Raw genomic sequence first — 23,296 nt, forward strand, 5'->3', positions numbered from 1 at the left:
CGTTCACTATTCACATTTTGATTCATAGTGAATAGTTTTGTGACGACATATGGGACGCTATCAGTAAAATTCTCACTCAATGGAATGGTTAGTTGCACTTACAAAATTTCTCAAATTAGAATACGAGTTTCCTTTGCATCTCAGTGTATTACAATACATTAATCGAGCTTTGAAGTTTGCAACACCATAAAAGAGTCATATGTTGACAATTGCCATTTAACTGTAAGTTCTGGCGGTCTAGTAATAGGTGGAGGAATCAGAAATGAGGCATGGAACCACACGTGCATGTTTATGACACTTATGATGGGTATTTATTAGGTGTTTATCAGTTCAATCGTTAAACCTCCCACCAGGTCTCACTTGAAAGGAGAGCCTTCAAGACATAGCCCTGAACGGATATTTGGAAAGAATGGAGTAGTTTATGAATAAAATAACTGGGAACCTAACAATACACGTGCTCATTAAACGGTTTGAGAGATTAATACAGGTACATAACTGAGGGTCTAAACGGTTCCAGTAATATCTAGAGATACCTTATAAATAATGCACTTTTTACTGTTTGCGGAAGCGAGAGAGATGATGTAAAAAAATCAGGTGTAATGCATGGTCGCCAATAAAACTACGGGGCAAAAGAAACTTTTCACAGACTTCTTTTGACCACAGAAACAAAGGCATTTATGTTAATTATTATTTTACACACAGAAATCATTTCCATTGATTTGAAGGGATGGTGGGGTAGCCTAGTGGTTAAAGTGTTCGCTCGTCATACCGAAGACCCGGATTGAATTTTCTCTGTGAATTCCGATGTGTGAAGTACATTTCTGGTGTCCCCCGTCGTGATATGACTGGAATATTGCTAAAAGCGGCGTAAAACCATACTCACTCACTCCTAAAATTGTAATTTCTTGTACAAATTACACAGGTTAGTGTGCATTCAGTGCATAAGTGCAAAAGAGTCACATGATGAGACAAGAGTCAAGGTACACGGCATACAGTAAATAACGAGCTCTAGCCTGGCCAAACTGGGCATCCATATACACACCTATATGACGTCAGCAAAATCTTCTTTCATAAGCTGAAGAGGGAGTCTGTTCAAGCTCCTGTCGGTTCGTTGGAGGTGGCACACGCATGCAGTCTCTCAGCTGACGATCAAGATGATTCCAGAGATGTTCATCGTCTGGAGAACTCGCTGGCCAAGGCTTTATGTTGACGTTGACGTTGACGTTAGTGAGTGAGTTTAGGTTTACACCGCACTCAGCAATATTCCACCCATGTGGCTGTGGCTGTTGGACCAGACAACAGCATGGGCATCGGTCCGCGCAGTGGGCGATCTGATGACATGTGTCAACCAAGTCAGCGAGCCTGGCCACCCGATCTTACGACAAGCATAGTCGCCTTGGCTGTTGTCAAATAAAGGGAACCGCAAAAGGCCCCAACACATCATCCCTGTATCACTGGGCATTTAAATTTCCCCGGATGACACCCGCTCGTGTTCGTTGGCCACAAATGTCGCCCCATACTTTGATCCATTCTCCATGGAACGGATGAACCTATTGAACGCAGATTGGTGCCAGTCGAAAATTCTCGGACTCTGCATCGTTTCTTAAAAGACTGAACCGACTTTAATCTGCAACGAGCACACTCTCCCAGACATGTCGCTGAAACCGACATAGTGGTCTACGTTAACGGTGTAAACAGGTCAAGACGGTTCCATGAAAGGGGCGTTGCACCAGCCATACAGCCATACCAAGTCGTCTTGTTCGTCTGCTGATGGCGTGTCCTAGTGCTGTCATCGTCGTCATAAATCAATTCCGAAGGTTGATATAAAGGCTGTAGTGGTCTTCGGTCGGTGGCGTGACTCCTGCTCTTCCCAGTCTTGGACGGTTTCTGTTGCTTCTTTGTTTAAAGCGGTTTATCAATTTGCTGATGGTGCCCTAGCTGCGTTAATAATTTAATTTTGAGCCGAAATTCACGATCCTGGGCCCCGTTTTGAAAAAAAACCCGTAGCGCTACGATTGCGGTAAGTCAAGGAAGTAAGAATACTACGAGAAACGTTATCAGATCTTAAGTTTACGAGAACTTTGTGAAATGGGGCCCTGTTGATACTTGGTCCATCTCCTCGCTTCCGGTCTGGTTCCCGAGTCAGTGTGCGCTGCGACAACTGGCTACATGTAAAGACAGGACCCAGCTTTGTATCAAGAGGTGCTGAGGTGTTATCTGTTGTGTATTTATACAATTTGTGTTTTTTAAATTTAGTAAGAATGACTTACACTGGTCACATTTTGCCATATTCTATTATTCTCAGTTTTGGTGAATTTAAATAATCTAAATATATATTATATTTCGGTTTCAAACGTAACTATTTGGATCAAATGAATTATAGGCGAAGTCTCCACTATAGTCTCGGACCGTATACCCTGGAGATATCGAGGATGGCATACCCGAGGATGAGTGGTTTCTCCAATACTTAGCTAATTCAGTTGTCTATTGTTTGGTTACAGCTGTAAATGAAATGACATCTTAAGGAATCACTTTACATAACGCAACGATAATAGTGATTAGAATAGGTTGATATTAACTGTGTCTTTTACTTGCTTACATTAAATATTGTTTTGTATCTCGGGGATCAAAACCCCAATCAATCTTGAAAAGACCTGACCAATCTCCGCACTCCTTCATTGTATCACGTGTATTGAAAACCTTGAAGTGTGTAAGATGTCAGATGTCTCAATCTTGAACCATAAAAACAGCACATACATGCTCAATACGCCTGACCTAGAAATTATATATTGTATGTACGGAAATGATAAAATACTCAAAAAACTGAAATGCAATTTGACAGCTTGATGTGTTGGTTTATTTCTGTTTCCGTTCATATTTATTTCGCGCTGCGAATCATCTTGTGTTCAGTAATTGTGTTATTTGATTTTACTTCTTATTTTAATATGAATTCACGATCAACTCCTCTGGGTCAGCCATGTTTATTTGACGCAACTCCACGCTCCCTGATTGACTGTCATAGTGTTGCCAGTACTCGGTCTAACAGACATATCATTCATATAACTGAAACCAGACAGACTGTGTTAAAGCTCTCGTGACAGTAATTATCATCATTCTTGTTTTTTTAGCGCCCGAGTTTGTTATACCACTAGAAATCTGTTAAGGATTACCCCTTTAAAGGTGTGTTGATATCGAAAAAGCAATACTGCCTGAAGACAGTTCAATATCAATACAAAAACAAAAAGCCGAGTAGCATTTTACAGTTTTCAAAGAATACTTAAAGGAATAAATGAAATCGCATTGAAAAACACCACAGAGTAATTTTATAGACTCACAGTGGAAAATAGTTAGAGACTGGAACCTTCGAAATTCTTTGCCAGATATGTGGAATACACCATGACTGTGACACTGTTTACTCTCTGTTACCTCTGATATCGCTTAATCAAGCAGCCTGATTTTCTGGTTCACAAGAACGCGAATGTTACATTTACCACTGCATCCTTGGTCTAGAATTTTGCACATCGCCAACGCTTATCATGATCTGTATTGTCGCCCACCCCATTAGGACTTAACAAATTACATTGTTACATTAAACGTAACATGCAACCCAAAAATCAAACATAATCAAAACACAATTATCACTTATTCATGACATATAATATGCATTGCTGCTTGTAAAAATACAAATAAACAAAATAATAAGCGTACAATCGCGATTCAAAAGTCCAATATTTTGTACTTGGGCTCACGAAGCCGTCGGGAGACCGAACCCAGTCATAGCGGATGGGCGTGCACTCAAGTGTAACGACGGCTTCCGATTGGCTGGTTCATTTGCTGATACGCTGAGGGCCCATTGTGTGTTCTGTTTTATGAGCATTTTAGAAGTATGGCGAGTCACAAGAAAGTAAGATTCTTTATGGATAACAACTTCTTTTATTGTACTTGATGCGTCGTTTCAGTGTGGGTTCATATACAGTTGTCAAACAAAATCATATACACTAGAAGAAATTGTTATCCATAAAGAATGTATATAGAGATGTTGGGTTTTGTAAATACATATTCTCTCAATTTGCGTTCGATCCAACCAAAAATCATCTCAGTTGAGATGGTGAGCTACTACGTGACTGGAAACTGTCATTTTTCCAAGTGCAATGCAGGACTTGAAACTAACCAAGAGTTTGCACCCGTTTCCATCAGATCCAGTCATCCGAGAAAAATGGATGTAGTTTGTTGGCAACCAACAGACATAAAAACATGTCATGTGTACAAGTATCACACCTACCTAATTACATAATGTGGCAGAGACAGGATTCGGGTGCACGAGTCATAAATCAATTTATTTTGTTTAGCCTGATAAGTGTTAAGTTCAAATTGCATGTGGTCAATGATTGAAGCTGCCTATTGCATATTGTCTTTAGCAGACAGGCAGGCAGACATATAGGTGTCAATAAACCAGACATTGAGCTTTCTCTGTCACAGAGGCTGCTTACCACAATCAGCAAGTTGGGGGTTTTTATGTAACAAGTACGGTGTAGATTATTTACTTGTTTGTGTACATACCCAAGATTAGACTACTGCTCACGACCCCATACTCCGGACATGCATGCTGTTTCAAGCTCCACGAACTTATTCACTGCGCATGCGTTATGGGTGCAGCGCAGTACAGCTGTTGAAACCACTTTTTCCCCAGCGCTGGGTGAAATATAGTGAATCGTTTGAACTCCGATTTCGCGGGCTTTTTTTTCATCGCGTTTTTTTTCAACTTTATAGTTTAATTTTCCAAATCATTGAGAAACGTGTTTCGGCAAGTATCTAATAATGTATATGTTACAGTCAAACTGTGAGATCAGTCATTTAGTGAAATGACTAAGAGGGTTAGCCATTTCGAGTTATTTTGTGTAACAACAATCAACACGCTTCAGTCATATCATGAAAATTCACTAAATAACTTAACCTACAGAAGTAAATCACAATTTCAAACTATTGTGGCAGCGACTGTTACACTTCAGCTTGGGTTTGAAGCATGTACACCTGTTTGGCTGACACTTGATGTGTCCAGAGCAGCCACACGTCGCAAACCCCTGTCCATCACATATAGATGAAATGAAATTTCAAGAAATGACTGAAGTATATTTACTGTTTTTACACACAATGACCTCGAAATGGTTGACCCTCTCATTCACTGCACGAAATGACTTAAATTTTAAGTCATTTCACGACATAACTGATTTCACGATCTGATGGTAACATATATTCCTGCGTATATCTTGTGTAGCCAATACGACATAATACGTAAAATGCCCTCTTCAAATCTGGACTGACAGCCCAAGTTGATGTAACCCATACTTAGCTTTATTTTATGAAATTTATTAATACCTACTTGGGCGTCCAACTTCTGTATCAGATCACGATTATACGATCTGATGGTAGCTTAGTAATTGGAGAATAGGATCAGAAGTGGTGTCAGATTTGTTGAGTGCTGCTGTAGCAGAAAAATCGGCCACAGTGTTTGTTACCAGGGATTCCAACATGGCTGGGTAACAAACACAGGAAGATGTCGTATTGGCCAGTAGCAAGCTCATTATTTAATTCAATAACTGCTGATGAAAGTGGATGTTTGCACGAGAGATTTTAATAACCTTAAGTGACGAAAGGGAGTCTGAAAACAATATATATTGTTTATATTTATGATGTTTCTTAAAACAAATATATATTAAATAATGGCGTCAACTTCTGTGAAAATTGATTATTTGATAATCTAGAAGATACTGTTCTGGTTCCAATGACAGTGACACAAGCAACTGCCCCCCATCCTTGGACCCACCTGTAATTAAGGATTTGTATATGTTATATGTACTTTTTAATTTAGTAAATTCTTGTCTATATTGTGCTTAATTAGTTTCTGAGTTTTATAATGTTGTCAGTGTTAAACATCAACATCTGGCCTCACCAACTGCCAAGAGTGAGAAGAAAGAAGACGAGGTGTTCTGTTTTCCACCTCAATGCCAGCAGCAGAAAGTAGAGGTTTGACTCCTAGTCCCAAAGGCGGAACAAGAGAAAACATTATGTTGTCCAGATCCTCAAAAAGAGGATTGAAAATACAGTTAAATGCAGGGTTATACTCGTGAGAATATAACTTTGATGTATACTGTAAGGATAATTGTATACGTTGGTTAAGATGGCTCATCGGCTTCAAGGTGGAGACTGGCAACAGGAGAAGTCATGAAAGACCCAAGACAAAGTCTTAGACCTTGGTGGATGACTGAATCTAATAGCTTTCGGTTGTTTTTGCAGGCTTCACCACATACGATGGAGCCATAATCAAGTTTTGATCTCACCAAAGATGTGAAGGAGCGTATTGTGATAAGCTCCCCAATTGGAACTGGAAACTTAACAAACCGAGTGCCTTCAAATATTTTTCTTTCAAGGTTTGAATGTGCGCCAAAATTAGACCCCCGAACTTGGCCTTTGATGGGAGTGCCATTACAAAATAATTCTTGGTCTTTATGTGATTTATATTCACGGCAGAAATGTATATACTTTTCAAGACACCATTTATGTATTTTCTTTAAACATAACTTCAGTTGGGAACCGATGATATGTGTCAACCAAGTCAGCGAACCTGACCACCCGATCCCATTAGTCGCCAAGCATAGACGCCTTTTTATAACAAGCATGGGTTGCTGAAGGCCTATTCTACAACGTGACATTCACGGGCCTTTAGCATTTAAAAGCTTACGTTTATTCAAATTATGCACCATGGCGTGTCGACTGAAATAGTGCTCACCTTCTTCCCTTTCCTGTCTAGCTGGGGCGGTGGGGTAGCCTAGTGGTTAAAGCGTTCGCTCGTCACGCCGGAGACCCGAGTTCGATTCCCCACATGGGTACAATGTGTGAAGCCTATTTCTGGTGTCCCCGCCGTGATGTTGCGGGAATATTGCTAAAAGCGGCGTAAAACTAAACTCACTCACTCACTCCTTTCTGGCTTGTCTACATTTGTGGTTGAAGCATGGTTTTCGAGATTGTGGCATTTGAGACTATATGATATTCAGTTCGTGAGACAAGTATTTTATAGCAGAAGGAACATCAACAAAATTGGTTCAGTTTAAGTTTGGCATCACAGAGAGTTTCATATAAAGGCCAGCTAGCTTTTGTAAAATTCCATCGTGATGATAGAGGATCAGATCAGTTCACAGGTTTGAGTATTGAGGGAAAATTGTCATATCCACAGAGGTCGTCGTGGACTAACCATTCACATTCACTCAATAGGTTAGAGTCAATAAATGACAAATCATGAGCTGAATAAGCTTCTGTGTCAGAGTGTTTGAACATTCATTATATATGCATATGATTGTTTGGTATAAACTCCTCCAGTATTTACCTTTAGCGTTTACATACACCTCATCAAAAGAAACGCAGTACCCAATATTAATTACCCCAACTTAACAATTTTTCCAGTGATGATTTTTACGATAAGTCTCTATGAAAAAACGTTGTTCTGTGCATACTTTCTGCCTAAAGCATGCACCTTGGGGAAATTCATGTGCACGTGAAACGCACGGGTAACAGGCCACCATCTCAAAACGAACATGCATGTTTACCCTCAGTTAAATTAGGCTGCGTTTTTCATCCCCTGAGTGACTTTTCAGTTAAAATGGCACCCAAGCTTCGAAAGCCGGTTCCTCCTGCACGTTACAGACGGCCGTGTGCGAGTCTGGAGGTCAAGAGGAGCAGCATACCACCAGGGAAACATCCAGGAGGAGGTACCCTTTCGAGGAGACAGTGTCATGGTGTGGGGTTGCTGTTCCTTTGACTGCAAGCATCATCTGGTCATCTGGGAATCTTAATGGACAGAGATACCAGAATAAGATTCTGAATGAACGTGTGGTGCCTCATTTTGACAAACACAGTCTTGCAAGCCGACCTGTCTTCATGGACGACAATGCTAGACCTCATCGAACCCATGCTGTTCGCCACTTTCTCAGGAACAATGCCATAAACACGATACCATGGCCATTGTTCTGACCGAAGCCCTGACCGAAGCCCATTGGAGTATCTGTGGGATATTCTGGGTCGCCAGTCAAGCAGAGGGAACATCCAGTCAATTCCCTGCAGGAATTGTCCCAGGCGTTGGTGGAGGAGTGGAATAGAATACCATTGAGGAGGATCCGGAGGCTCATTGAGGGCATGAGATATCGATGTCGTGTCAGAGTGACCATTGCTGCCAGAGGTGGATACACAAGATATTGAAGACATTTCTCTGTGTGGAACTGTCCCATATAAGGTTCAGTTTCTAAGCACATTCGATGTCTTGTGTTCATTTAATAATTGTGGGTGGCAATACTTTTCAGGGGGTTGTTTTGGCTGGTATTGTTGTCATTAAAAGATGTTGCCTCAAACTCACGTAGTACCATTTTTAACAGGTGATTTGCCAATGAGAACTGAGAAAGATACCCAAAGATCACAGTCTTTGAATACCATTTTCTTTCGCACAGTCATCCTTATGTACCACAACTTTCTTAAAATGTGGGCGGTGCGTTACTTTTGATGAGGTGTATAGTTGTACCACCCTAGAGTGAGCTGTGGCCAGTAAGCTTATCTCAAAATAATACAGGGTTTCGGAAGTTGATTGTAAAGGGTTTGGACACCATCCTGCTGAAGAGCTGAAGATGGCGAAATATAGAGCGAGCAGTGAGTAAAAGCAACATGCAGAGTAAAGCGTACTCCAACGACGTGATGATGATGATTACTTTTAAGCAATACATGGTACATTATGCCTTACAAGGAAGATGGAAGATCCTCCTCTAGAGATATTTTTCCAGGAGAAAAAGAATGATATGCATAGAACTGAGATAAAGTGAAATTATCTGTTTGCTGTAGATGTTTCTTGCAGACAGAATGCTGATGGATTAAAGCCCTGGACCAATAGTAGTCAGTTGTTAAAGTTGGTCTTCAGTCCTCAACAATTCCACTGTAAAATATCGTTGTAGTGTCACATTCGGGATAACCATCGTCCACATATTTTTCTTATAACCAAAAATTATGTAGCCAAGACACATGAGGCTTATTTGTTATTATTAAATCTGCATTCTTAATCTTTGTCACTACCTCGTACATTGTCTTTTTCCTGTTCCTCCCTGTTCCTGATTGTTACTTCCAATAATTATTGTATATTATATTTATGGCCTTTATTTGTCATCCCCCTTGGCTGTGTCTGTCATCCCATCATGGAAGTGCTATTATTTTTCTATCTGTCCATTGTTGGGTGTGTGCACTGTTGTCTATCTGTCGGTCCGTCCTTTCGTCTATCTACCTGTCTGTCTGTCTGTCTATTCGGTATTCCGACTGTCTGTGTGAGGACGAAGGCAGGCACGATACTGCCGCTCTTAGGGGGCTGAGCTGGAACACCGCTCTCACCTCATTTTATGTTTGAGCCGGCAATCCAGTTCATTTCGTGTTTGCCATGTCTTGTGTAACCGACTATAGAAGTTTGAATTCAGCTATGCTTTCGTATTGTTCGTCGTAATTCCGGCTAATTTCAGTCGACTGTCATATATCATGCATTAGCAATATATTTTTGGTTAGTTATCTTTTGGGTGGAATGATTTGGGGACGTACCCCGTATCACTTTAGAGGGCAATACGCTATGCGTCCGTGGCTGTATGTTTTCATTATATCTATTCTTTCAGGAGACTTATTAAATAGTTTGATCTGATTATCTGATCATCTGACCCCTTTGAAATACTGTCACTTTCATGTCCTTTCGGAGATTCAGTTCTTGTTTTGTTTTGTTTTGTTTTGTTTTGTTCGACATTTCTTTTTTTTATTTGTGTGCTGGTGATTGGTTCTGGTTGAGAGGTGATGAGTGGTCTTGATATATAGAATCTGTATATCAGAAAATGAATCCGATATTTGAGCTAATTATTGATATGATTGTTCGGAGGTCAACCATGTAAAGTCTGTCTGACAGTCAAAAGATAATGTCTTCACTTTGAGGGTTATTTCAGGGGCTGTCTGAACGGCTGACACATAGGTTCCTGTGCCATACTGAGAGTGAACAAGTTTCTTTGCATCAGAGAAACTGATGCTTCTTGAAGTTGAATTCTATTTATTTCCATTTGTTGTCTCCAGATAGGACAGTGTTTGGAGTATGACAGGTGCCTCCCCAAACAGTTGATGCATTTTCACAGTCTTTCGCTGTATGACTTTGCTCACTGTAGGGAGCACATGTGACAAATCTTGTACACGTATTGACGCCATGGCCTTATTTTGTGGAAGGAGATATTGTAATACCTAAACGGCAGGTATAAACTGTGAATGACAAATGAATCTTCAAATGAATTCACTTGTATGCCGCGCACATCTTTCTGAACCTTATTTTTGGGCGATGTCCTGGACCTGAACAAATAATGGTACAATAACACAGAGAGGGTTTCATATCCGGTCAAATTCGCGCCTTTTCCTCGTTCATTTCTATTGACTAGATCAACGCTTCGAACACTTCAGATTCATGCACGTGTGTGCTCAAAGCGTTAACTTTGGTGTGGGCTCGCAGTGATATCGTTTGAATATTGTTAAAAGCGGATTATACGAATATACCAGGACTTTTGATACTTCTAAAAGCATTCGTTTCGGTTGAATGGTCCTGTATTGAGAAATGTCTTGACTTCTTATTTTCACACCATCTATCAAAATTTGGCCAAAACATTCTATAATAACATAAATTCTAGTGTTCTTGGGTTTCCATCAGAATTCTTTCAAATTACGACCCACATGTTACGACAAAACAAAAAGATCAATAACTATGACTGATTTAGAATACCTACTAACTCTATTTGCCCACCATACAACTATAATTTTAAACGGGTCTGAACGCTCATTAAAAGAAACATTACAAGTACTTGAAATATACGCATCCTTCTCTAGCCTCAAAATAAATATTGTCAAAACTAAATTTATTTGAATAGGTTCGAAACAATATTCAAGTTTGCAATATTGCAGAGAATACAACCGTAACTGGACTCAAAGACCCTTTCCTAGGAAGTCTATTTGAACATAATGAAGTAGAAGCGGTGAAAAAAATATATAAATAAAAAAGTAATAAAGTAGTGAAAATATGGACTCTGAGAGACCTTATGCCTTTAGGAATAATAACTATTCTAAAGAGCTTGATTTTACCAACAGTTAATCATCTTTCATCTCGCTAGCAAACCCTAAATTCGAAACGATAGTGAATCTTCAAAACAAGTGTTTCTTCTTTATTTGGAAAGATAAACCTGATAGAGCAAAACGACGTTTTATAACAAAACAATACCAAGAAGGTGGTCCAAACGTACAAGCTATACTTGCAACAATTAAATCCCAGAAAATATCATGGATCTGGAGATTATTCGTGCATGACTCAATATTGAATAATATTTTATATACTTCACAACCAATGAGCCAACTAAATCCCATACAAACGGGGCCATTAGTTCTGAAGACATTATATTCCAAAACTCGTCTGCCCGTTCTAGAAAGACGTATCTGAAGCCTGGACTGAATTACAAGGGCAAAGTAAACATGAAAATGGCCACCCCAGAAGGCAGTACATATAGGTAAATGATCAGACAACAATAGGGAGGAAACCAGTAGTATATGACCACTACCTTCAATCAAATGTAAAATATATAAATGAATCCTAAAAGATGACAATAAATTTCTTTCAGCTGTATGGGGTTGAAACAAATAATCCATGAATATATAGGATTATTATCTTCATGTAAATAATATTCAAAACAGAGCTTGTCTAAAATTAATATTAAGAAAGATTTACCTGCCATTCCTCCTAATTTGGAAATACTACTTAATATTAAGAAAGGATGTAGCATATTTTACGCTAGGCTTTTCCACAAGGAAACTCTGAACCAAAAACTGCTTTATCAAATTAAGTGGGAAAAGACCTAGACATCACACTTAATCTATGGAAAACATATAATTTTATACCATTTCGAGCATCTTAAAGTGATAGGCACAAATGGCTTCAATACCACATTCTCCATATACAAATACAAACTAATAGAATCACCACTTTGTACATTTTGTAATGTTGAAATAGAATCCATCACTCATTTTGTATATAAATGCATACATGTCAAGAAGCTATGGCAACATCTACTAGAATGGACTGAAAATGAAATAGATGCACTTTGAAATTAAACGCCGAAACCATTATCTTCGGATTCAAAGAGAGAAGAAATGTACTGAATTTCATTTTCGTATTAAGGAAAGAATACAGATATTCTAGAAATGTAGCAAACACTATACCTTCTCTCGCTGGTCTGACACAAAGACTGAATTACAATTACATAAATTCAATGCATACTCTAATGGCAAATACGACATTTTTGTCACATTTTGGTCGTCTTGTCATAATTTATTTACAAATAAAATAACTTTGTAATTTGACTGCTATAAAATACAAATAAGCTGATTTGTTAAATGCGCACGAAACGCTGTTCCCAGGTCATAAGGTGATGCAAAAGAAAAAAAGAAAAACACTCACTCACTCACTCCCTTACAAGTCGCCTTCAGTGTCAGATATGCTTCTCCACCACTACACTTGTCAGCCCGCCACCGAATCTGTCCTCATGTAGAACCCAGCTCGGTGCAAAGCGTCAGGACTCGTCAGGAACGAGTAATTCACCCCCGAATCACACTCGCCGCCAGTTTCTTCCATGCTTGTACGGCTTTGTTCCTACGCACGGTGATGTGTAAGTCTTAAGAAAGGTACAGCGAATGCCGGCCATCTGGGTCTAAATTACACTTCTCACACACTGATTCTTTGGGCCATACCAGTCCTGCAGTCTCGATCGAACTGATGTAGATGGAAGGTCCACATGTAGCGATCTTGTCGCATTGTATCCCATACACGAGATATGACGTGCTGGAGTATGACACTTGATAGAATGGCGTGGAACTTCAGTCTGTGACTCTTCATTTTCGATATCCTGGATGGCTTCGAAGTACACTTCCTTTCCATGACAATTTCGTACATTCTCACAAGAATTACAAAGTTAAAAGTGTAAAACTGAACTACAACGGTTCCTATACGACTTAAACTGCATTATTTATTTCTATGTGTCTCCATGAACACAGGGGACAGTGCTGATAAAATACAGTGCATACCCACTGGCGTAGAACTAGTTCATTATTTTTCATTGATTGTAAGCGCATTGATTTTATACTACACCCCTATGCACGTAGTTCGTTTTCTGTTTGGGATGCCGTCTGGCAGCACAGTTGCTATCAAAACAGTTAACAACTGTTGACACCCACATGGGTGACAGGCCGGGAAAGTCACATTTTAAAAATGACTATTGCCGGAAAGGCCACATTTCAGTTTCATGACTGTAGCCGGGAAAACTACATTTCCACAGTGTAAGTAAACTTATCCTCAGTACTTTTCGTTACACTCCACTACCGAGTCTAACAAAACCTTATGGGAGGTCGTGTCAGGTAACCTTTGATATTGACCAGTCAGAACACAGCTTACCAAATCGCGAAAGTGGACATTCGCACATACCTTTTGAACTTTTTATCTCGAAAAGGTTCGTACCCCAACGATTCCGAATGTTATTTAGCATACGCTCGTTTCCGGGTGATGCACACGGCCTGGTGTCGGCATGGGAGAGCTACTTTTTAAAATTAGCGTAGTTCCGGGACAGCTACTTTCTCCATTGCAAGATTGTACCACCAAAGCTACTTAACTGAATAAACACTGTGATCAGTTAACCCTGACAATTACCGATTAATGGAAAAAACGACCCCTATGATTTTCTCTTTTTTAATGCGATTTGTTTCCTATTAGGATCACAGAGTACAGCATCCAAGTGTGTTATGTTTACAATTTTGATGAGAACTACATCCGTCTCCAACTCATATCTACTCATGTTTGTCAATTTCTTATCTCTTATTATATATATTTATCTGATGGGGCTATACCTTCAGTCATCATGGCAAATGCACAAGTAATAGTAACGTTCGTTGACACAGTGCGCGGAGGACAACATTTATTTTTTGATGGATACAAGTTCAAGTGTCGCAGAGGTCAGGCAGAAAAGAAATACTGGAGATGCACTGTTGTTGGACGTCCTGCTCGTTTGACTACAAGGTAGTACATTTTGTTTTACATTGATACGTTATTGCTAAGCAAATTACGGGGTAAACTAAAAATGTTTGAAATATTAAACGATGTTAGATAGATAGAACTAAGTATATATATATAGAGAGAGGTTACTATGTTAGACGTACTCCCGAGCGTAAGCGAGCATGTACTTTTGGATATCAACTCATGAATATTCCTTTTGCATACAGACACAGCAGACTTCATGCCGTGGAAGAAGGTAAACACACACATCCTGCTGTACCATTCGAAATGGAGGTTGCCAAGGAAGAGTGTACCCCTATACCAACGATCTACGACGATGAGGTTTCACTTCTCCGGCGCAACCATGACAGATTTCCAGACGGATTGCTGCCAGAGATTCCATCTTTCAACTCTGTGAAGATAATCATGTATAGACAGAGACACAGGACTGTTCCCAGACTGCCTGCTTCCAGACCTGAGATTCACCTTGAGGACAAGTGGGCTGAGACAGAAGCTGGCGAGAGATTCCTTCATCGGATCAGCAACGACATCCTCCTCTTCACCACAGACAAGAACATGAAGATCCTGTGTGACGCAGATACAATATATTGTGACGGAACATTCTTGCTGCACCTCGTCTCTTCGATCAGATATATACAATTCAAGCCCAGTTCCAAGGAGGCATGTTTCCCCTAGTGTATGGACTACTACCAGATAGGAAAGAGACAACTTACTCTGCTGTGTTCGAGTACCTTCATCAGTTGGCTGAGACCCTGAACTTGCATTTCAGTCCTCCTGTTGTTCAGCTGTATTTTGAGTTGGCAGCCCATAATGCAGTAAGATCGGCTTTCCCCCCAACAACCCTTCTTCGGGTGTGCTTTTTCATTATTGTCAGTGCAATTGGAGGAGAGTCCAGAAAGAGAACCTCGTGAACGGCTACAAGGAGGACGATGATGTGCGGAGGATAGTACGTCGAGCTGCTGCTCTTCCCCTGTGCCCCCTTGACAAAGTAGATAATATTTGGTTTGAACGTATTGCTGACAGCCCCGATGACCTCAAAGTGCAATCATTCATGGATTATGTGACTGCTTCACGGGTGGAGGGTAACCAGTTTTCACCATTGGTGTGGAACCATTTCGGAAATGAAGGACCAAGGACAAAAAACACCTAGAAGGGTTCCATCACAAACTTAATCAGCAAGCCAGAAAGAGTCACCCCAATATTTTTGAAGTCGTTGAACTTTTCCAAAGGGAGCAGTTAGTGAGCGAAGTGTCCTGTGCCCCACTAACAACCTACCCTAGTGCTCCACAGAGGAAACGCCGCTACCGGCAGATAGACAGTCGTCTTAGATCCCTGAGTCAAGATCTACGGAACCAGGACATAGATGATATGGAATATGTTGACTGTGTATCTGAACTGTTAAAACTGGAGTGATGTGAGGATTACAATGATGAAATGACAGTAACTGCTTACAGGAATATTTTTTGTGTAAACTTACATTTTACATGTATATACATTTATTTCATTTACATTGTTTGTAATATATGGCAAGCAAAACCAAACAAATTAAATATGGTGAATACGGTAACTTAGTTTTTTAGTGCCTTCATTCCCGGTAAAGCTACATCTCCGTAATCACATATCGTGACGCACCCCATCCTCTATGACCGGTAAAGCTACCCCTACTTTCCTCTTTATAATTAAGAAAGTAGCCTTCCCGACCCATAACCCACGGCATGCGTACAACCATGACAACGGTGAGTAAACGAAAATAGTGTTTTGGGCAATACTCAAGGATGTTATCTTGCGGAAATATGAGCTAATGGTAACCATGTAAACAAAAACCCCAAAGCGTATATACGAGGGTTGGCTGAAAAGTTCTAAGCCTCACTGTGAAAGTCCACGTTTGTAATTTATTTTTCTACATAGTCCCCTTCCAAGTTCACACACTTTTGCCAGCGATGCTGCAAGGCCCGAATCCCGGTCAGGAAGAAATCTTCTTCAGCTACCCTAAAAAAATCAGTCACAGCGGAAATGACGTCATCATTACTTGCCAAATGGCGACCGGCGAGTTCCTTTTTCATTTTGGGGAACAGTTGGAAGTCAGAAGGAGCCAAATCAGGTGAATAAGGAGGATGGTCAATGAGTTCAAAGCCACAATCGTGGATTGTTGACATGGCCACCACCGATTTGTGAACAGGCGCATTGTCTTGGTGGAAGAGGACACCTTTAGCGATCATCCCTCGTCGTTTGGCTTTGATTGCTTCTCGCAACTGGTTCAGTAGATCAGCATAGTATCTGCCGTTGATAGTTTGACCTTTTTCAAGATAATCAATGAACAGAATACCCCTGGAATCCCAAAAGACTGATGCCATCACCTTTCCAGCTGAAGGAACAGACTTGGCTTTCTTCGGAGCTGGTGAATCAGGATGCTTCCACTGTTTTGACTGTAGTTTTGTTTCTGGTTGAAAGTGATGTATCCAGGTCTCATCCATGGTTACAAATCGTGCCACAAAATCATCGGGATCTGCTTCAAAACGACGCAAATTGTCAAGGGACGTCTGGAACCTGACACGTTTCTGTTCTGCTGTCAAGAGCTTTGGCACCCATCTTGCAGAAACTTTAGTCATTCCTAATTCGTTGGTGATAATATGCTCAACCCTCTCATGAGAGATGCCCACTACACTAGCAATATGTCGAGTAGTCAGTCGTCGATCATCCATCAACATATCGAGCACTCGCGTGATGTTTTCTGGAGTGGTTGCTGTTGAAGGCCTTCCTGAGCGTGAGTCATCATCCAGGCTTTGTCTGCCACGCTTAAATTCTGCAGCCCACTTCTTTACTGTGGAAAATGAAGGAGCATCATCCCCTAGAGTGGAGACCACGTCAGCATGTATCTGTGTTGGGGACATCCCTTTCTTTTGCAAGTACTTGATGACTGCCCTGTATTCAGTTTTGTCCATTTCTGATGATTTCAGAGGGTAGGTTTACCAAAAAAGCTGTAGTTGAGATAAAACTATTAGTACGTTTGTAGTTCTTGTGTCTATGATTCACTAAATGATTGTCCTCATTGGTGGCAAACACCTGTCTCTACCTGGTGGGGAAAAAACCACTCAGGCTGAGAACTTTTCAGCCAACCCTCGTACTGCAGGCCAAATAACTGTGTTGTATGCCGATTTCTGTTTGTGTAGAGACCTGTGTCAGTGACCTGAATATCTTGAACGTTCCTCCGATCCCTAAATAGTAGCCGTTGTCTGATTGGTTAAATCTGTTTAACCGTCTCGCGTTTGATTGGGCGGTCGTTGGTCGCTCAAAGGTTACCTGACGCGACCTACTACTACCTTTTGTTAGACTCAGTGGTGGGGTGTAACGAAATACACTGAGACGGAGTTTACTTAGACTGACATTTCCAATACGTTAATTAATTAATGGATTACCGTTATCGGTAAAATAGCGTCTCCACTTTAACTGACACTGGCGATATGTCGGTGCTAGCATACTGATAAACCTTTCTGATCAGTAGGGTATATCGTTCTGCTAATGGAAATTGCATTGTAGTTTCAATAACTGACCTTCGGTGAACTTCTTATATGTGAGGAGACACTGCTTATGTGCTTATCATCGTATATAATGTGGTGCTAATTATAGAAACAAAACGTATGAGGAAATATGTCTTGCTTTGTTAAATACGATAACAGGTTTGAATCACTAAGCATGTTGTGACAGCATAACGGGAGCGCCACATTCGATATCCACGCGTAACTATTGCCGGGAGATTGCAGCAAGGTTGAAAACGTGTAAATACTACTTATCGTTTAATGTTCAATGTACTGTAAGAATGAAGTGTTTAATGTGCCGCAGGAATCAAGTGTTCAATGTGCAGTAGGAATCAAGTGTCCAATGTGCTGCAGGAATCAATTGTCCAATGTACTGCAGGAATCAAGTGTTCAGTGTACAGAACATACGGACGGCAAAGCAAGATCACAATTATGCATGTTTTCTTTAAAACTGACATTAATATACCGGTACGAATAAAGTGATGATACTGAGGAGGAAATACGGTCGGTCAAAACAATAAGAGGAAAACTGAAACAACTTTAAATAACTTCAATATCACCTCTCTCGACTCGTCTCTTTCGGAAGCCATGTTGTAATACAGTCACATGGTACTACCGGTATGCGAAAACGAGGCTCTCATATTTTGGCTAAAACGAGTAAAGCTACAAGCCTTAATTATCATGATTCTCGCATCTACATGTGAGTCAATACCTACACTATTAAAATGGTAAACATTCTGTGTCACTTTAGTATTTATTTTACGCACTCAATTTACTTATAGGTTACTGAGACGCACTATAAGACAGAATGAGACGGGGTTCAACAGAGTTCTCTCCCTTCGATCACAATTCAAGATTATTCGTTTCGAGTATTACGAAATTCCTGTCACACAGACTCTAGCTGTTCTCACATCCAAAACCAAAACTTTCATTTTGGGAAGTAACCAGCTGCATTGTAGATTTTATTAAATGACTGGATTCAAAGTGTCTTTCAATCAGCTTACTGATACCAAGCAGTTAACTTTAGATATTACGTGTGTAACCAGTGTGTCGGGAGTAACCTGTGACAAATAAGACGTTGCGATGCCTATCTTATCATAGTGATTTCTAATACAGTACAGTCAACGACTTTTATGCCACCTAACGTTTGTACCAACACCATGCTACATTCGTTAATATTCCCTGATTTCATAACGTTGCTTCGTTCAATGCAAAACCTGAATTAATCTTATCCCGTACCAACGCCACATCCTATATAGTCCCATATTATCACGTGACTATCATCTTAATAAGTAAACAAGTGAACATTTGCTTGGTCATCATTTCTAGTCAGTTGGAATTATTATTAATGTTACATGATACAGTAACATAGGGAGTAGTGCACTTTACCAGGCGCACTTTTTCCGCAAATGAAACGCAAATCTGACTGCTGTTACATTTTGAAACAACACCCAAACGCAATATTGGGAAATAAAAATATACATGGAAAGTATTGACAGTTAAAGATGTAAAGGTGGTTTATACAGCGGAATCACAGACGATTCCAAAGAGAACTACACTTCGAAGTTAAAAATGACGTTGTATGGGAGCCTCATGAAACTGAAATGGCTATTTGAAGGTTATAGAATGACAGTGGAAAACAAACTTGTTAGGCATACCTTTGCTCGTGCCAAACATGTTCTTTGGCAGCCGTAATTGTTAGGAATGTTGAACGGGGACCCCATGGACTGACACACACACACCCAACCCCCCACCACCCCCACCCCCCCATCTCCCCCCCCCACATGTGTCTTACTGTGCGTTGTCCTGGAGCAAGAACTGACGTCGAAGCTTTACAACAAACATGGGGACACCATCAACCCCAAAATTGTGTCTCACTGTGCGTTGTCCTGGAGCAAGAACTGAGGCTTTACAACAAACATGGGGACATTATGGGAAATATGGATGTGGGACTTCTTCAAAGAGATGACTAGCGCCACTGAGTGAGTGAGAATGGTTTTACTCCGCTTTTGGCAATATTCCAGCAATATCATGGCGGGGGACACCACATACTGGCTTCACACATGTACCCATGTGGAGAATCGAACCCAGATGCTCGGCGTGAGGAGCGAACGCTTTAACCACCAGGGTACCCCAACTCCACTGAAAAGTCGTCTAATGCATGATGTCTGCTGGTTCTTCGCCGCTACAGATGACGACCTTGCTGCTCCTTGAGTGACCATGGGTGCAGAAGCTGTAACTCTAGGTAGGCCACAGACTGGGTGTATGATGGCATCATTGTTCAAGTCTTCTTATAAAGGTCACATATCCTGTCTGTCTGGTTACGGCCAGCGGCTCAGTCATGTGCACTGATTCATCCACGACCCATTCTCCTGTGCATTTTGTGATTCTGAACTGGACTTGAAAAGGTAAATTGTGAAATTGCACGTTCACTATTCACATTTTGATTCATAGTGAATAGTTTTGTGACGACATATGGGACGCTATCAGTAAAATTCTCACTCAATGGAATGGTTAGTTGCACTTACAAAATTTCTCAAATTAGAATACGAGTTTCCTTTGCATCTCAGTGTATTACAATACATTAATCGAGCTTTGAAGTTTGCAACACCATAAAAGAGTCATATGTTGACAATTGCCATTTAACTGTAAGTTCTGGCGGTCTAGTAATAGGTGGAGGAATCAGAAATGAGGCATGGAACCACACGTGCATGTTTATGACACTTATGATGGGTATTTATTAGGTGTTTATCAGTTCAATCGTTAAACCTCCCACCAGGTCTCACTTGAAAGGAGAGCCTTCAAGACATAGCCCTGAACGGATATTTGGAAAGAATGGAGTAGTTTATGAATAAAATAACTGGGAACCTAACAATACACGTGCTCATTAAACGGTTTGAGAGATTAATACAGGTACATAACTGAGGGTCTAAACGGTTCCAGTAATATCTAGAGATACCTTATAAATAATGCACTTTTTACTGTTTGCGGAAGCGAGAGAGATGATGTAAAAAAATCAGGTGTAATGCATGGTCGCCAATAAAACTACGGGGCAAAAGAAACTTTTCACAGACTTCTTTTGACCACAGAAACAAAGGCATTTATGTTAATTATTATTTTACACACAGAAATCATTTCCATTGATTTGAAGGGATGGTGGGGTAGCCTAGTGGTTAAAGTGTTCGCTCGTCATACCGAAGACCCGGATTGAATTTTCTCTGTGAATTCCGATGTGTGAAGTACATTTCTGGTGTCCCCCGTCGTGATATGACTGGAATATTGCTAAAAGCGGCGTAAAACCATACTCACTCACTCCTAAAATTGTAATTTCTTGTACAAATTACACAGGTTAGTGTGCATTCAGTGCATAAGTGCAAAAGAGTCACATGATGAGACAAGAGTCAAGGTACACGGCATACAGTAAATAACGAGCTCTAGCCTGGCCAAACTGGGCATCCATATACACACCTATATGACGTCAGCAAAATCTTCTTTCATAAGCTGAAGAGGGAGTCTGTTCAAGCTCCTGTCGGTTCGTTGGAGGTGGCACACGCATGCAGTCTCTCAGCTGACGATCAAGATGATTCCAGAGATGTTCATCGTCTGGAGAACTCGCTGGCCAAGGCTTTATGTTGACGTTGACGTTGACGTTAGTGAGTGAGTTTAGGTTTACACCGCACTCAGCAATATTCCACCCATGTGGCTGTGGCTGTTGGACCAGACAACAGCATGGGCATCGGTCCGCGCAGTGGGCGATCTGATGACATGTGTCAACCAAGTCAGCGAGCCTGGCCACCCGATCTTACGACAAGCATAGTCGCCTTGGCTGTTGTCAAATAAAGGGAACCGCAAAAGGCCCCAACACATCATCCCTGTATCACTGGGCATTTAAATTTCCCCGGATGACACCCGCTCGTGTTCGTTGGCCACAAATGTCGCCCCATACTTTGATCCATTCTCCATGGAACGGATGAACCTATTGAACGCAGATTGGTGCCAGTCGAAAATTCTCGGACTCTGCATCGTTTCTTAAAAGACTGAACCGACTTTAATCTGCAACGAGCACACTCTCCCAGACATGTCGCTGAAACCGACATAGTGGTCTACGTTAACGGTGTAAACAGGTCAAGACGGTTCCATGGAAGGGGCGTTGCACCAGCCATACAGCCATACCAAGTCGTCTTGTTCGTCTGCTGATGGCGTGTCCTAGTGCTGTCATCGTCGTCATAAATCAATTCCGAAGGTTGATATAAAGGCTGTAGTGGTCTTCGGTCGGTGGCGTGACTCCTGCTCTTCCCAGTCTTGGACGGTTTCTGTTGCTTCTTTGTTTAAAGCGGTTTATCAATTTGCTGATGGTGCCCTAGCTGCGTTAATAATTTAATTTTGAGCCGAAATTCACGATCCTGGGCCCCGTTTTGAAAAAAAACCCGTAGCGCTACGATTGCGGTAAGTCAAGGAAGTAAGAATACTACGAGAAACGTTATCAGATCTTAAGTTTACGAGAACTTTGTGAAATGGGGCCCTGTTGATATTTGGTCAGAGCGTGTAGGTCAATCTAGTCAGTGTATTCGTGTTCATCGTGTGTCATGTGCTCCGATGTAAATACTAATCATATGCAAAGTTTTGAGCCTGGGCCAAAAAAGATGAATGTTTCATTTGTTCACAGCTCCCCACATCAACATGTTCAACGAGCGACCCTAACCACCCGGTGCCTTTGTAGTGGCCTTTTTGTTACACGTACACCCAGATTTTCGAAGCGCTCTTAGCTCCGACTGATCACAAGAACTTACACCAGAAGTTACGACAGTCGTAGACATAAGATAAGACATATTTTCCAAGCTCTCGTAAAGCTGTCGCAAGTGCAGTCGTGAATGTAAACAGACGCTTCTTTCATAATTGCTAACAAACCGAGAAAAGCCAACTGGACCGCTTCTGAGACAGAAAAAATCTTAGTATCAGAGGTGTCGAAGCTTCATACATGGGCATTAACATTTTGGCTCCGGTGAGCCAAAAGTACAATCGGTACTCTGATTGGTCATTGAATGGGCGATCTTTTTATGTTGCGAGGGGCGATAACTCTCCTTGTATAATGACATAAGCGACGGTCCATCTCCTCGCTTCCGGTCTGGTTCCCGAGTCAATGTGCGCTGCGACAACTGGCTACATGTAAAGACAGGACCCAGCTTTGTATCAAGAGGTGCTGAGGTGTTATCTGTTGTGTATTTATACATTTTGTGTTTTTTAAATTTAGTAAGAATGACTTACACTGGTCACATTTTGCCATATTCTATTATTCTCAGTTTTGGTGAATTTAAATAATCTAAATATATATTATATTTCGGTTTCAAACGTAACTATTTGGATCAAATGAATTATAGGCGAAGTCTCCACTATAGTCTCGGACCGTATACCCTGGAGATATCGAGGATGGCATACCCGAGGATGAGTGGTTTCTCCAATACTTAGCTAATTCAGTTGTCTATTGTTTGGTTACAGCTGTAAATGAAATGACATCTTAAGGAATCACTTTACATAACGCAACGATAATAGTGATTAGAATAGGTTGATATTAACTGTGTCTTTTACTTGCTTACATTAAATATTGTTTTGT

The sequence above is a fragment of the Haliotis asinina genome, chromosome 5, assembly GCF_037392515.1.
Source record: "Haliotis asinina isolate JCU_RB_2024 chromosome 5, JCU_Hal_asi_v2, whole genome shotgun sequence".
NCBI classification, from domain to species: domain Eukaryota; kingdom Metazoa; phylum Mollusca; class Gastropoda; order Lepetellida; family Haliotidae; genus Haliotis; species Haliotis asinina.